Raw genomic sequence first — 17,890 nt, 5'->3', positions numbered from 1 at the left:
ATTCCTATATAATATGAACATCATATCTTATACACACTTGAAGGATCTATACACAATATATCTTATTCGCAATTGTAATAGAAAATTTATTAGCTGAATCATTGTTGTTCTTAGAAGTTTTAGAGCATCAGACAAAAATCCCTTACGGTATTTGTTCCGGCATTTTCCTTTTTGTGTTCAAATTTGACCGAGGCCAACATTGTCTTTAAGCCTTTCGGGGTCGATAAATAAGGTGTTAGTTAAGTACTGGGGTCGACGGTATTGACTAAACATTTGTACTTTTCCTCGTTAGAAGTGTAGAATGAAGAATCATGAAACGAGTTGTACAGGGTTGATATCTCAGCTCTAACACTTGTGGCATGAATGGCCATTTGAGGGCTTTTTGTCTTCAGAATCTAGAAAAAGCCCAGGAAGTGATAGCAGCAGAATCAACAATAATAACAGAAACGTCTGCTGTCCAAACAGAATTGCCAGTCAAAGATCCCAAAATAGCAGAGGAAATTGCATCGTTTTTAATTACAGATGAAGAGGCCGAAGCGCATCATACCACTATTACCAGTAAAGGCACGTGGCTTGGTGATCAGGGTATTTGGTTCAAGATCATAGGTCATGAGTTCGATTCCCAGTGATGTGTTGTGGCCTTGAGCAAGACACTTTATTTCATGTAGCTCCAGTCCACCCAACTGGCAAAAATGAGTTGTAACTGTTATTCAAGGGACCAGTCACGTCACACTTTCTGTCACACTGAAATTCTCTTGTGAACTATGTTAAGGGTACGCGTGTCTGTAGATTGCTCAGCCACCAGTATCATCAATGTAGTTAAGTAGTTTGTTATTAAGGTGTACACAATTTAGTAGATGAATTCATTAATATCACAATTCCTTTAACCTGGATGATAATTGATATTTATATTGGAATGCAAATAGGTTATTGAATCGATAAAATCTTGTGGAACACTGCTGCTTTAAATATAGAATGGAAGGCATTTGATGTTTCTGCATACTACACCTCTTTTGTGCCAGGTCTGATATTACCAAATATACCTTCAAATATCGTTAGCATGCCGGAAAAAAGGCTTAGCGACATTTAGTGCATCTTCACGCTCTAAGTTCAAATTCGGCTGACATCGACTTTGCCTCTCGTACTTTTGGGGTCGATGAAATAAGCACCATTAAGTACTGGAGTCAATCAATTGACTAGCTGCTCCCTACAAAATTTAAGGATTTAAAAAAATGTATTTTACGAATGATGTCTTTCAGTAAAACGTGGTGAATGGAGTGTCTACTTCGTATTTTTTTCTACTAGAAATAACCGATGAATATCTCACAAAGCATGCATCCAATCTTAACACTCGTTAGTCACATTGTGCTATCTAGTCTCAGATGCAGAATTCCTTCCACACCACCACGAAAAAGAATGGTTTGATAGTCACGGGTGGAAATTTTTTTCGAGATATTCTGTTCTATGAGCCCCTCGACCTGCAGGAAACAACAAACAATATTGAAGGACCTTGTGTTTAATCAATCTAAAACAGCATTAAAATACTGCAATTATTATCTTAATCATCAGCGTAATAATTATGAGTGGTTATGACCACTTGAAAGTATGATGATTACTTTGACATCATAATGACATAACAAAATGTGTATAGACTTTCGTTGTAAACTGTCACTTACTCTGTTATTTTTTGATTATAGACAGACACAGTGTGAAAACAAAATGACTGTATCACAACCAAATGTCGTCCATAAATAGGAGACAAAATATATAAACTAGAATGCAATTACAATGCGGTGGAAAGTCGACATCAATTAAGTTAAAGTGATCCTTTCATGAAAATGCTCAAAAATATCACACATTATTTACTAGCTAGAGCGTGTACATGTATTTATGTATGTATGTATTTATGTATGTATCTTTGTATGTACATATTTGTGTGTATGTATGTATGTATTTATGTATGTATCTTTGTATGTACATATTTGTGTGTGTAAGTGTGTGTGTCTGATAAATATTCTGGTGAGAGCACATCGCTTAATGGTTAGGGTTTTGCATTTATGTTCGCGAGATCGTGATTTCAATTCCTAGACAGGGTGGTGTGTTGTGCTCTTGAGCAAAACATTTCATTTCCCGCTGCTTTTCGATCACTTCGACACCTGAGGTTTGGTACACAGTGCACCTGTTCAGACAACGTCGATTTGACGGAAAGAATGTACTAATGTGCGGCACGAATATTTGATACCACTGTATATCTTTCTCACCTTCGTTCTAAGAAGAGCTTTAATTATTTCCATCTTTCCCAGTAGCTTGTATGCATTGAGATAATTTTCTTCGTATATATATATGTATATATATATATATATATATATATATATATATATATATATATATATATATATATATATATATATATATATACAAATTAAAAGGGTAAAGATTTATCAATTTATTAATTTATTAATAAATCAACAATTAATAATTTTTACCAAGCCCTTCAGTATGTAAGCACCATTATCGGTGGAGAACTTATTTAAAAGTTCCCATACATTTATAAACATAATTAAGGGATCAGCAAGCATTTGCTTCACCATATACCGAAGTTCAGAAATAGCAGCTAAAAAAGCTGAGACTCCGGTGAAGCAAATGCTTGCTGATCCCTTAATTATGTATATATATATATATATATAGATAGATAGATAGATAGATAGATAGATAGATAGATAGATAGATAGATATAAAACTTAGATAACTTAGATATGTTTCGACCAATGATTGGTCCAGGCCATGTCTAACTTAATAGCATCACCTAATAGTATTAGCTAAATCTTTTTAAAGTCAAGCTTCGTGGTATCATGGTCCATTCGAGTAGGGAGTTCTTACTGAGTGAGTTGTGTCCAGATACAGGTGGCTTATCCAGTATTCCTTGCAGAAATTTGTCCAGATTCCGTTTAAAAGTAATGGAACACTTTCCCTTTTTTATCTGCTTCGGGAAAATGTTAAATAGGGCAAGACTTGTTCAGGAAAAGAAATTGCATTACAATGTGTTTATATGTTGAGATCCTGAACTGGGTAGGGGACATGTGGCCCGTGGTCCTAGCCTTGGGCAAATTTTGAAGCTAATGTTGAGGTCGTTTTTGCAATGCTAGTGGTATATTCTCCACATCGTGCAAATGAATGTGAGTGTGTGTGTGTGCGTGCGAGTGTATGTGGTATATATGTATTGAAATCTTCATTTAATTTTACGTGTGAAGTATGAATCAAGTGACCTTGTACTAGAAATATTTTTATTTATATTTTAAAGGAAAACACTCTGGTTTCACTATATTTTAGTTTCGCCTTTTTCTCCCAATGTTTCAACTTACGGAACAAGTAAAGTGCTGTTTTCTTTTCAGCTTATCTTACACAATTTTATTTAAAAGGCATAATTTTTTCCCGTGGTAACAACCATTTTTCACTGTACTCAATGAACCCTCTGCTTTTCTCGGATAACTTTAGTAGTCAAATTCATGCGTGTAGAGTTTGCATAAGTGTGTGTGTGTGTATGTGTGTATGTTTGTGTGTGTGTGTGCGTATGTTTCGTAATTTTGGTGGCAATTAAGTGACATGGGACAGGTAATTACTTTTTTCACTTATTACGTCACTGTACGGTTTACATTCACATATCGGGAAACAGGAATTTTCTTTCACTTCTCAGGTGTTGTTGTGTGCAGCCCGAAGTCAAATCTAATCGAGCATATAATATAAGGATGAAATTTTTCCCCCCAAAAAAACATTTTCATCAGTGGCCAGCATATTAAAATACCTTTCGAGGTGAAAATACAAACAATTATAAATAAGGGCAAAACAAATTTTTTTTTATGCCAATATGTCTAATTACATACAATATAGTGAAAAATATTGTGTGATTAAACCATTTAAAGTCTATTTTTCAGCATACTGGCATAGAATTTTTCCTTTTGTCCTTATCTATAATTGTTAAATATATATATATGTTTATATATGCCATCACTATATAAGCATGCATCTGTATATATATATATATATATATATATATATATATATATATATATATATATATGTCACCACTATATAAGTATGTATATATATATATATGTGTGTGTGTGTGTCTGTGTATGCCATCACTATATAAGTATGTATGCATATTTATATATATATAGAGAGAGAGAGAGAGAGTGACAGAGAAAAAGAGAGACAGAGACAGGCAGACAGACAGACAGAGGGAGAGGGAGAAAGACAAAGAGAGAGAGAGAGAAATCATAAAGCAAATTTTGAATTTTGTAAGTTTTTTAAAATGGCTTTTGGTTTATGGAATCGTATTTCTAGATCAGTTTCTTTGCTTTTCCATCGAAATAGCGATCACTATCTCTTTTTTCCAATATTCTATGCATTGTATAATAAAACTATAACTATTCTTTATGATTATTTACATAATTTATATAATAGCTATAAAGTTTCTTTGGCGGTGCCATAAATGAAACATTTACAAATTTCTACATTGTTCTTTGCGTGTTATTGATACATATTCCCATTATTATATCGTACGTACTTTATAATGCACATTGTTATATCGTAAGTATTACATTGTAAAGAAATTTTAACAACATATTCTTCCTATATAATATATTATGAAGTTTTCTTCCGCCAAAATTCTAGTGCTATCTGCAAAGTTGTTTCTTATCTCTTTCTTTTGTCAGTCGGCATAGTTTAAGTTATTGTTATCTTTAAATCAAATATTTCCGTTGCTTTCATCAAGACTGTTATGATTAACACACGATTTCACTTTTCCTTGCTTTTGTTTTCGTACTATTCTAACCATCATCAATTGCTAACAGTCAACGATTATATAAAATATAATCGTTAAGTAATTTTCACATCGTGTACTCCTTATTTGTACATAAACACAGACAGAAAGTAAAGTTATGAACCTACAAAAGGAATATATAGTGTGTGTTAAAAGAAATAACATTCGTGTCAGACTATATCATTTTCTTTCAACTATTTTTGTCTGCATACGTAAACACATACGTCTACACATACATGTACATGCACACACATGAATGTATATATGAAATATGTTTATATGTTTGTATGTGTGAGACTGTATGTGTGCGCGCGCGTGTGTGTATACAGAAAGAGGGAGAGGTCGGGAGAGAGAGAGAAAGACAGTGTATGTGTCGAAAACGGTAGCAAAAGAAGACAGTGTAAAAAAAAGAACATAGAGGGAAGATAAAATGGAGAGAGGTTCCTCAACGCTGAACTTAATAAATAGATACAAATCAGACAATTAACAGGGGCGAGATTATGAGGCGAAGAGGAGACAAATAAATAAATAATATATAGAGAGAGAGAGAGACATAAGAGAAAGCACGTGCCTGAAAAAGCGTAGAAATATATAGCGAGGAAATAACAGTCAAAAAAGTGTAAAATGAAGATAAATACGGTAAAGAAAGAAACTGAAGAGCTGAAGAGACTCTGATGTTTCGAGTGACACATTTTACTGAAGAGAAGAAAAGTGATTAGGGGATGTAAGAGAAAGAGAAAAATGTACAATACCGAATTTATATCCATCCATCCCAACATACATACACACATATTTGATTGCTGAACGGGGAAAATCAGTCCCCCAGACCCAAAACCTATGCATCTTTGGTCTCACTATCTTTCCTGTCCCATTCAAGAATGCTAAAAGTAAATAGGTATGAATGAAAACACATCATACGAAGCTACTGTAATTGACCCGAGAATATTATGACTGACTTAGAAAAATATGGCTGGCGGAATTCTCCCCTTATAAGAAGACAATATCCCAGAATGCATTTTCAGTGCTAGTGCTGATTCTGACATTCGGAACACTTGGCTAGTCTGTAGATGAAATCCTACAAACATTCAAACCCATAAGACACTGATATCATCTGGAAATCTCCACAGGAATAGTAATATCGACAGGTTCTACGTAAGAAGAGATAAATGTGGTAAATGCTTGAGATCAGTGCAGACAGCCTTCCAATGTCGCATAGTCTCTCTCAGACAGCGCTTGTTAAACAAGAGCAGCAAAAATAATACATTGATTTAGTGCTGACATGTGAAAAAAACAAAATCCTACGTTTTGGCAGCGAGCTCATCAGAAAGCATTCACTTTCTGATGACCTCCCATACAACCCCAAATCAGCTGGAGTAACATACGTCAAAGATGATCTGCATGTAAAATGCTCAGCATACAAAAACAAAAAAGACTATGAATGGGTATGCTTCCCAAAAACATGAAGGCAGTAATATTAACATGAAGCAAAGACTCGTGACACTACATCACATCAAACTTCGAAGGTTATAATTTGCAATCCAAGGACAAGTGATTGCTACTAAATACCAGATAAACAAAAGAAAGCCCTTGGTGTTCCAAGATACAACTGAAAGTATAAGATTATGTCATATTTCTGTGGAAAACTTCACACAAGTGAATAGCAACTGCTGTCAAATGCCATCAAGTTACTACCCCCCTATGCGACATGACGCTGTCGCAAAAACAATATACAATGTCGTTAGGAAAAAAGATTGTCCTGAAGTAAATATAGAGAATACCCGTTATTGAAAGCGTTCACAAACACCAATAAAAAGATTACTGGTGGAACATTCCCATGAAGATATCTTCGAAGTGTAAGCATAGCAGACCGGATATTGTAGTTTGTGACAGACAAGAAGTATCTACCGCCATTGAGGTCAGCTGATGTGAATATCTCTTTGAAAAACAAAGAGAAAGAGGAAAGATATTGACAACTGTTTCGAAAGCTCCAGTTATATCCAGATTATAAATTTACATTTATACCAATAATGATTGGTGCATTTGGTTTTGTGAGTAAATGCCCAACTGACAGTCATTCTCACTGCATCCCACACTGAAATTCATCCACACGTCTTTGAATGGAGCCTTAGTATCAATACAGACGGCTATATGAAGCTACTGGAGATTGTGGTCAATGTCTGGCTGAAAAAGAATTTCTGCTGAGAGGCCATATGTGTGGCAACAAGATTAGGATTCTTGCCATACCTCCGGAAAGAGTCAGAAGTGGTTGTCGGAGAATTTCTACGATCCCACATTCCATAATTTCTTGCCTCCGAATTCCCGCAATTGTATTCTCATGGATTACTATTTGTAGGACACAGTTGAGAACAAACTAGTCGCACTCTCAGCAACACCAAAGCCAAGCTAGCGGCCAAGATCAAGAAGGTGTTCGAAGATCTTCTCAAGAAGACAGTGAGGAACACATGCGACAGGTTTCAGAGCCGTCTTGAGGCCGTGGTAGATTAGTGACTACTTTGAGTGAACAATTATCTCGCAGCCGTAATATAACTGATATTTTTGAATTTTTTAAATACTTTTATTGTTTGTTGGGATATTGTGTTTTCTTTTCCCTTTATGCAGACTGTCAAATTTAGCTCAAACTTGCGCGTATGTAGAAAGCAAAGAAACGCCTTTTGAAAATGATATTAGAATATAACTAAAATTGTTGTTTTTCTTTAGCCATAATTATTTCTAGCTAGCCTTTTTTTATGCTCCTTGCATTAAATATCAACAATCACATAACCATTATTGAATATAAATGTATGTGCAGAGTATATGTCAACTGCAGTTTATGTAGATAAACAGTTAAATTCCTTTGCTTACAGAGAACCGTCTAAATTTTGTTGTATCTATATATGTAAGAGTAGTTATCTAATTAAATCTAATCAAATGTTTTACCAAAGAATCCAAACAATCATATGCGAATCTCAGGATTTTATTAAACAAATGTTGGGATAGAAGTATAGATAGAAATTTATATGTATGTCACCCAATTTTCTTCTTCTAAATTTTTAATAACACAATGCCAACATAGTTTTTATATTTCATTTTATGTTGGATTCAATGACATTAGATTCATTTTAAAAAAATACTTCTCAGTTAAAAACAATGCTCCTTTGTTTGGTATCTACGGTCGTTATGACATGAATTCATAAGTTTCGCCAACAGAATTCATTTTATTCGCTAGCTGATTTTTTACTTGTTTTTAATTCACAGAGTAATTTTTCATAAACGGAAGTGTTATCTGTCGCTTGCATTTAGCTATCCATGCGAATAAAGTTATTGCTCTTTCTTTCAAGAATGTGATACTTAAATTTCCACTGCCATTTATTTGCCAATACTTTTCTAACTTCAATGGTTTTTGATAAATTTTAATATAGTAATGACTTTACATTTCGGTTCTGTCTACACGCAAATGTATTAGGAAATGATTGGGCATATGTCTTTTATCAGCATTTTGGTCTGGTACCGAAGTTAGAACCTTTATTAAAATGTGTATTCATTGAATTAAATAATTGTTTCAATAGTATTTGGTTTAATAATAAACAAACATGTGGGTGTCAAAAATGAGGATAAAGTAGACAATGGGAGAAAACTGAAACACTATCGAAATCATTGGCATAAAGAACAATGAAAGCATTTACTGCTGATACTACGTAGAGGGTGCCTGGTAAGGAATACGATGGTTTGCTTAACATTTGTTTTCCAAATATATTTGTTACTGAAGTTAGGTTTAAAGAAACATGTCTATTCTAATTACGTTTTATGAAAGCATCGTATCAGAACTAGTTAGTTCTGATACTATGCTTTCATAAAACTTTGTAAAAATTTCTAAGTCAAATTATACTGGGGTTGATGTAATTGACTTACACTCTCCTCCAACCTTGCTGGCTTTGTGCCAAAATTTGAAACTTATATTAAAGTTAGTCGATTCATAATTAAAAGGACATTTTTGTTGTATTTTTGAAATCTTTCACGTGTAATAGATACTCCCACACTTACATAGATACACAGATACATCCGTACATACAAATGCATTTGTTATTATATTTATTAGTATTAGTATCATCCGTATTATAATATAGGATGACGGTAAATTTTTCAAGTACGTTTTCGTTGAATGTGAGCGCACGTTTTTCTCACCTGCTGTCTGCACTTAATGAAGTTTTCTCAACCCGTTTTCATATCTATTTAGATTTCACTGTAGCATGTAATAAAGAAATTGATACTGCATTGCTTGAGAATATATATATATATATATATATATATATATATATATATATATATATATATATATATATGTATATATATATATATGTATGTATGTATGTATGTATATGCATGTATGTATTTACATACGTACATAATTACAGACATTCTTGATGTGAAATGAACCAAATTTGTTGCATCATAGGAAGATCTGTATGCCAATGATAGTATGCCAACGCATGTCTACGCATTGGTTATTTCACTTCTCTTATTATTATTATTCTTATTATTATTAGTCAATTCGTTGGCATTTAAACAATTAACCAATCGATTGTTTGATTAGTCGTACGGTAAATAAAATCAATTAGGTTTGTCGCCATTCACAGACAGACCTGAAGTAGACCTAGTGCAGATAGAGCATAACATTGATGAGATCACGAATGCCCACCAAAGCATCTGACAAAATTATCTCTTTGATTGGCTGGCCGAATGATTAATCAAACAATCAAGTACTTAATTGGTTATATGTTAAAGAAATGACTACTACTACTAACTACTAGTACTACTACTGCTGCTAATACTATTACTACTAATACTACTACTACTACCACTATTACTACTACTACTACTACTACTACTACTACTACTACTACTACTACTACTACTACTACTGATAATAATAATAATAATAATAATAATCATTATTATTATTATTATTATTATTATTATTATTATTATTATTATTATCATTATTATTATTATTATTGTTCAGTAGTTTTATTTTTATAACGTGCTTTCACTTCACTACCGAGCGCAGCTCTGCGCCTTGGGTATGTGCTGTGGTTTGCTGTGGTGCTCTTATGCTTACTGTATTGAAAGTGTTTTGCGTAGAATGTGTGCAGTACCCAGTAGTGCAATTTTCTGTATGTTATATATATTTGTAAGTCCTGGTGTTTTTGTTATGTATTTGTCTGAATATTTTTTTATTATACCTAAGGCATCTACTATGATAGGAATTGTTTCTGTTTTTAGATTCCACATTCGAGTTATCTCTATTTCCAGGTCTTTGTATTTTGAAAGTTTTTCCATTTCTTTTAGAGAAACGTTGTCATCTGCTGGTATTGATACATCAATTAGAAAGAATTTTTTTTCTTCATGATCTTTGACAACTATATCTGGTCTATTTGCCTTAATTTCTCTATCTGTGTGTATTGGCATATCCCAGAGTATGGTTGCTTTCTCGTTTTCTGTGACCTTTTCTGGCGTGTGTTTATACCATCTTTGTTCTGTTGTTATTCCATAGTGTTGGCATAGCTTCCAGTGTATATAGGTCCCAGCTCTGTCGTGTCTGTGAATATATTCCTTCTTAGCCAAGACTGGGCAGCCAAAGATAATATGATTTATTGTTTCTTGTCCATCACCACATATTCTACAGTTACTTGTTATGTTTCTTTTCATTATGTGTTTTTGGTAATTTCTGGTGGGGAGGCTTTGGTCTTGTGCAGCAATTAAAAAACCTTCTGTCTCTGCTTTGAGTCCTGAGCTTCTCAACCATTGCTGGGATTTTTCTCTGTCTATTTCTTTCGCATTTAGTTTAGCCCAGTATTTACCATGTAGGGGCTTTTCTTGCCATCGTTTTATCATGGTCCGTTGCTGTTCTAGTTTTAGTTTGGATTTCATTTGTTTTATAGCTTTTGTTGTTTCTTCTTCTTTTTCTTCTTCTTCGTATTTGTTATTCTTCTTCTTCTTCTTCTTCTTCTTATTATTATTATTATTATTATTATTATTATTATTATTATTATTATGGGAACAGTAAGTAAAAATCTTGAGAAGTACATGGAACAAATATGGGCTGCAATCAGGGTGGAGCACTTTATAGTGGGAAAAGGATTTGCACAAATCCATTCCCACTCTCTGAACATGGACAACAAAAACTCGAATAGAAGAACTAGTCTACATGATCGAATATTGTCAGAGTCGCAGGTTTTCTCTCAGAGTTTCCCTCTACTAGAGAGATGTTGTGACAATAACAGAGAGGCCTCCCACTCCCAGTGATCCAACCGCGCGCTTGGATACTAACACATATATTTCCAAGTCCCTGCGCATATATACATGCATACGTACACATGTACACAGGCATCGTTTGAAAAGAAAGTAAGACCTATCACAAAAATAGCTGGCCGTAGCCTTCGCATGTGTAGGACTTTCGATCAGGCGATGGCAATACTCGAACACGAGTTTGCGGCCATCATGTATATATGTATGCATGTATAAGGAGACAGAGATGTATAAGGAGACTCAAACGTATATGAACATAAATTGAAATCATGTAGTAATTAATTTGCAATAGTAGACAAACCAAAAGTATATTAATCTTTCTTTGCATAAACAATTAGGTTCGAGTTTAATTATACGTCACACGATCGGGTTTCAGTTACAATTTAGCGTGATCTGAATCACTTACTTTTTAGTGTATGTTGATTATTTACTGGTGCGACAAAGTTGGAAACTTGACACTAAAATAATATAATTTCTGTTCCTCTAAAAACAACTATTTTAGCAATAATGAACTTGTAAATTGTTAATATGACGAAATAAAAAAATGATACCTTAGGAACAATTTTCTGCACCCGCCAAAATGAAGGGCTTTGTTTTATCAACTTTTCTTTTAACAATCGTAAAGATTAATGACATAACATCTTTTTTCGTCTTTTTTTTTCTCATTACAGTTATTCAACTCCGGCCTTGCTGGAGCACCGCCTCGAAAGGTTTAGTCGAACAAATCGTCTGCAGAACTTATGTTTTGAATTCGATAATCATTCTATCGGTTGTTTATACGACAGGTTTCCACACAATTTCCATCTACCAAATTCACTCACAAGGCTTTGGTTAGCCTGTTGCAATAGCAGAGGACTCTTGCTTAAGGTGCCACGCAATGGGACGAAAGGTAAACCACGTAATTGAAAAGCGAGCTTGTTAACCATAGAGTCATGCCTGTGCTTATTGATTTTATAAAAGAAATTTAGATTCATTTTTAGAATCCCCAAATTTGTAATAAATTTTGACAGTTGTACACAGCTGCAAATTATAGGGAAGCTTATAATACACGAACTTCTGTTATCAACCCCGAAAACAAGAAAAGCAAAGTTGAATGTGGCTAATTGATTACATCAACTCCAGTACTCAACTGGTACTTATTTTATCGATCCCGGAAGGATGAAAGGCAAATCGATCTCAGCGGAATTTAAGCTCAGAACGTAATGATAAACGAAATGCCTCTAAGAATTTTGCTCAGCTTACTAACTGTTCTGCCAACTCACCAATTTGATAATGATAATAGTAATAATCCTTGCCAATGTGGCACGAGGCCTGAAATTTTGTAGGAGGGAGTTAATTGATCACATAAATCTCAGTGCAAGACCGGTATTAATTTATCCCGAAAGGATGAAAGGCAAGGTCGACCTCAGTGGAATTTGAGCTCACAACGTAAAGACAGACAAAATATAGCTAAACATTTTGTTCGGCATGCTAGCGATTCCTTTAATAATAACATTAACAATAATATTCCTTTCGATTCTTTTTCTCACTCATCTTCCAGTGTTAACCAGTTTCAGAAGTAGGTACGACCGCATCATCACTCAATAGTAATCGACTGAACGATCAGTGTCACACAATTTAGCTTCGGTGCAAATAAATAATAGTAAGTCGTTAAGTCAGCATTTTTTATCACGATTGTTCGAAAGCAAGGTCGTTATTTACTTTATCTTCACGGAGGAAAGAATCTCTATTGCGATATATTGGATCAAATAAAATTCAGAGAGAACTAAATTATTTCTCCAACTTGCATAACCGTATACCTGAAATAATTAGCTAGTACAGAAAGCAACGTTTTTAGGATAATCTGGAATATAAGATGAGTTAGTGAGTTAGCGTGTGTGTGTGTGTGTGTGTACACATAAGAAATTACAACGACAAACGAATAAACAATTATGTTTTGAACTTGATTAGCTTACAGCTGTTTTTTTCTATAAGATACAATGTACTAATAGAGGAATATGTTGAATAACACCTTATAGCTTCGTCGGAGCTTCGAAGCAATAGGTTGATATTCACGCATTCAACGATGAGTGTATTGCATCTTATAGCAGAAACAGTTGCAACCTAACGAAGTTCAAAACATAACTATTCTCTTGTCATTCTCATTGTTATTACCGCCCTTAACACATCTGACCCCTCCTTCTGAAGCATATGTATATTGAGTTCTACAACCATATATATACAGGGTGTCCGCAAGGTCTGGGTACATGGAATAAATAAAATCATAACATAAACAATTAAATATAAGAAATAATAATTTCTTAAAGTAATTGTTAATCCCCACGTACCCAGACTTTGTGGACACCCTGTATAATAAAAGAAGAAAAATGCTCACAGTTTTACATACCTTTGATATATTTTAAATGGTAGAGTATTGTTATAGTCGACCGGTTTCGCGTTTCGCTAATCAAGATATTGAAATCATTGCAATTTCGTATTTTATTAAGAAGTGTTTAGTCCATGTTCTTGTAGGAATGTTTGTAAATAAAGGGAGGTAATTGCACATTTTGCGGGTGGGATAAATTTTTACATTTTCGTTTCCTTGCACTGGTAGATGGGGAAAACCGTGAAGTTTGGATGGAGATTCTCTATGAGTTCACGCAAAGATATCTATTTATACCTTGGGAAAAGGATATTTTCCTTATGCAGTGAAGTTCTCAGTCTAAGCGATATCATTGTTTGGCTAGTATAGTTGTGTCCACAAGCTGAACACGTTATAATATAAATTAAATTTTGGTATGCATAAGTGAAATCGGTCTTATTTGTGAATCACTCTCCTTGACTGAAGTGGAATTCCGAACCCTCTAGAAGATTAGGACATGTTCCACAATTTGGACGTCCGCATGTTTTAACTATTCGTTTCGTTGCTGTTGTATATGGCTTTGCATTTGGAGTTTTCTTTTCAGTGATTTGGGTTGCTTTTTGCATTTGATGAATTTATGTGTTTTAAGAATGTAAAAAGCAGTCCGATAGGGTGCAGTGCAGATTGTCGTGCTAAATAAAGCTTATAGTGCACTTTATAGTTCAAATTTATAGAATAAACAAAGGTGAAGACAGGTGTAGGAACAACAAGCGTGTTAGTTTGACGCTTGGGTAAAAAGGGAAAAGTCCTTTAAGTTTCGAGCCTACGCTCTTCGACAGAAAGGAATAAGAGGAATCAAATAGAGAGAATGGAAACAAATAACTGTTGAGTTCAGTGGTCCAACATGGCGAATATATATATATATATATATATATATATATATATACATATACACATATATATTGCCCTAACTCTTCAAAACACCAGTGTTATAATGGTGGCAGCTGATGAAGGAAATGTTCTTTATGTGGCCTGTGTGTTTTCTGTACCTTGTTTATCCTTTTGTCCATGTTTTTGCAACGTCATGTACCCAGATATGCATCTATATATACATGTAGATGAAGGTTTGTACATACATGTACATATATATGCATATACTCATACATTATTTATATACATATATATATATATATATATATATATATATATATATATATATATATATATATATATATATATATATATATATATATATATATATATATATATATATATATATATATATTAGGATGGGTATATGTATATATATATATATATATATATCTACATATAGGATGTATATATATCTATATATGTATGTATATATGTGTGTGTGAGTGTGTGTGCGCGTGCATGCATGCGTGCGCACGCGAATGTGTGTGCGTCTGTGAGTGTGTGTGTATTTGTCTGTTTTATGTTATATAATCATTTTAGTTCCTTTAAATATCGTAGCTTAACAGATGCTAGACTATTGCACTATTCTATCCTGTTTCTTATGCTTTTAAATGGGAAACATTGCCTGACATTCATAGCGCACTGAAAGACATTATATAGTTCTCCTATCTGCGCTCTCAATATTTTCCAAGAATTTCATTTGGCTGATCTAATTGCAGATATATTCCTTGCTTGTTTTTCAGATTTAAAAATTACAGAGAGTCTTTGTCTCTTTTTACATGTACAATCTTAATTCGAAGTTTGAAATTTTAACTATATCTTACATTTTTTCTGTTTAATATGAAACAGGTTTGATGTAATACTTTCTAGAAATTCGTGTGTAATTCTGCTTGTGTACGTGTATGTGTATGAGTGTGTGTGTGTGTGTGTGTGTGTGTGTGTGTGTGTGTGTGTGTGTGTGTGTGTGTGTGTGTGTGTGTGTGTGTGTATCTGTAAGCACATGTATACATAGCCACATGCATGTACACCTAGTCGTCATATGCAGTCAACTTGGTAGCATGTACCATGATTTCGCTAATTGTTTTAGGTGTCCATACTTATAGATAGATAGATAGATAGATAGATAGATAGATAGATAGATAGATAGATAGATAGATAGATAGATAGATAGATAGGCATACACACTTGCCCACAATTATTGTACACGCTTCTGTACCAGTATCGAGACACGTGATAAGTAAAGGTGCTCCCACTAGTTCAGATTACTTACTTGGACTACTTATTTCATAAAAAGCATTTATATAATTTTTCCAACTGGGACAAAGCACATGTGCTATGAAGATACCTAAGCAAGTAGTGTAACCTACTTATATCAAAAGCGATTTTCAGGGCTTTATTATAACTGCTGTATTTCATGTAATGTTAGTTCTCAGTACATAGCCGCTGAAGCTGCCTGTAAGTAGTTAACAATCTGTCAACACGTATTGAGAAAGATGTATCTACAATATACAACTGCTCCGAGGTCATCATTTATTGTTTTGAATGGTAACTTGTGTTTGTTTGTACTTGCTTTTTTTTTCAATAAAATAGACTATTTTGTTGGGGGTATATCTTTAATGGAGACCTGTACATGTTTTTGATATAGGCCCAGTTGGATATGATCTCCTTATCTTGTTGAAATGTTTAGATCTGTCGTTATATGTCTTGATTTCAAACATTACTTTAAATCTAATTACTTTATACTTCTGTTCTGTCATCTACATAACGCAGACGATATTTTCCAGATGCGGAAATTACTAAACGCTTTTACAAAATAAATAAACACCCCAAGCCACTGATTTAAACACCTTTCTACATTACACAGCTCCATCGTCGTTAAGTATGGCATTTCTCTTAATATGCCACATGTATGGCAATCAATACGAACGTATGAGAATGTCGCTTTATGTTATCCTATCTACTGCGGTAGGCTGTTCAGACACAAAACTGACTACCAGTATTTGACATGTAAGACTCATACCATTCTCCCTTATCATCTGTTGTCCTATCATCCAGCGTAATGAACTGAAAGACTTGTGTATCTGCTTAAGGATTTACCAAGTCTATCACCGTTTTTTTTCCGGTCCCGAAGGTCCCGTTAATTTTTCTAGTAATAGAAAGTACGATTTGAACTGAGAATAGACAGAATCGAAGCAGATACCGCATAGCATTTCTTCGGGCAATTTAGCAATTCCCTCAGTCCATTACCCTGGATGCTGCTTTATGAATACTTTTCTTTTTGTTTTCTTTTTGTAATAAAATAAGCTTTACTGTTGGAGGTCTATCTTTAATGGAGACGTGCACATGTCTTTTATATAGGCCCATGTTGTATAGTGAAACTGTATACCCCTTGCAGTAGAAAATGGTGGACCAGCCATTATAAATAGACCAGTAGCCGGTCGTCAAGAGAGTGTGGAGAGTTTAAGAGTTGAAAGTCGACAGTTCTACTCGATGTCTTGTGGAGCTATCAGCGGTAGTAAGACAGAAGAAGTTAGTGTATTACTATTCCGGTACGAAGAGATACAACGGTATCCGATGACCAGTAATTATTGTGGCTACTAGCGTAAAACAGCAACTACAATACAACAGCAGTCACACATCACACAAGTGGGAGGAACCCACTTTACAACAGCCCAGTTGGATGTACTTTCCTTATCTTGTTGAAATACTTAGATCTGTCGTTATATCTCTTGATTTCAAATATTACTTTTAATCTAATTGCTTTATACTATTGTTCTGTCGTCTAAATGATGAAAAGTTGATCCTTACGGAATTTGTATTCAGCACACACACAATTGTAGCAGTTACTGCATTGCGTTTCATAGGAGAATCTAACAATTCCTCTACTCATTCGCCCTAACTAGCTACTTGATCAATCCTGAGTCAAAGATAATCCCGATGGGATTTGAACAAAACTCAGAATGCTGAGACCTGGTAAAACAAGGCTTTAACGTTTAATATTTCTGATAGTAACATCTCTGGTAGCCTTATACATCTCACCACACAGACCCGTGGTAGATTCTACGTCCACATCCTTTCTCGCTAGGAAAGCGAACCTCTGGTTCATAATTTACCCATTTATATTTATTTTACTTACAACACCCTAGAAACCTACAAATGGTCTATCTGATCCTCATCTCCATAAGTCTCACCAGTCTCGCCAGTCTAGAAGAGGGCACAATACTCAGAGGCACTGCTCCCTCTACTCTTATTATCATATGAAAACAAAAACTGACGGAAACTTGAGTATTGTAATTTTATATCACACAAGCATTTCTCAGTCTGAGTTGAACAGACAGCTCGTTAATTTTAATTTATATATATATATATATATATATATATATATATATATATATATATATATATATATATATATATATATATATATATATATATATATGTATGTATTTATGTATATATATGTATATATATGTATGTACATATGTGTG

Source organism: Octopus bimaculoides, chromosome 2 (genome assembly GCF_046866305.1).
Source record: "Octopus bimaculoides isolate indiv1 chromosome 2, ASM4686630v1, whole genome shotgun sequence".
Taxonomy (NCBI): Eukaryota; Metazoa; Mollusca; class Cephalopoda; order Octopoda; family Octopodidae; genus Octopus; species Octopus bimaculoides.
Note: the sequence above shows the minus strand (reverse complement) of the source record.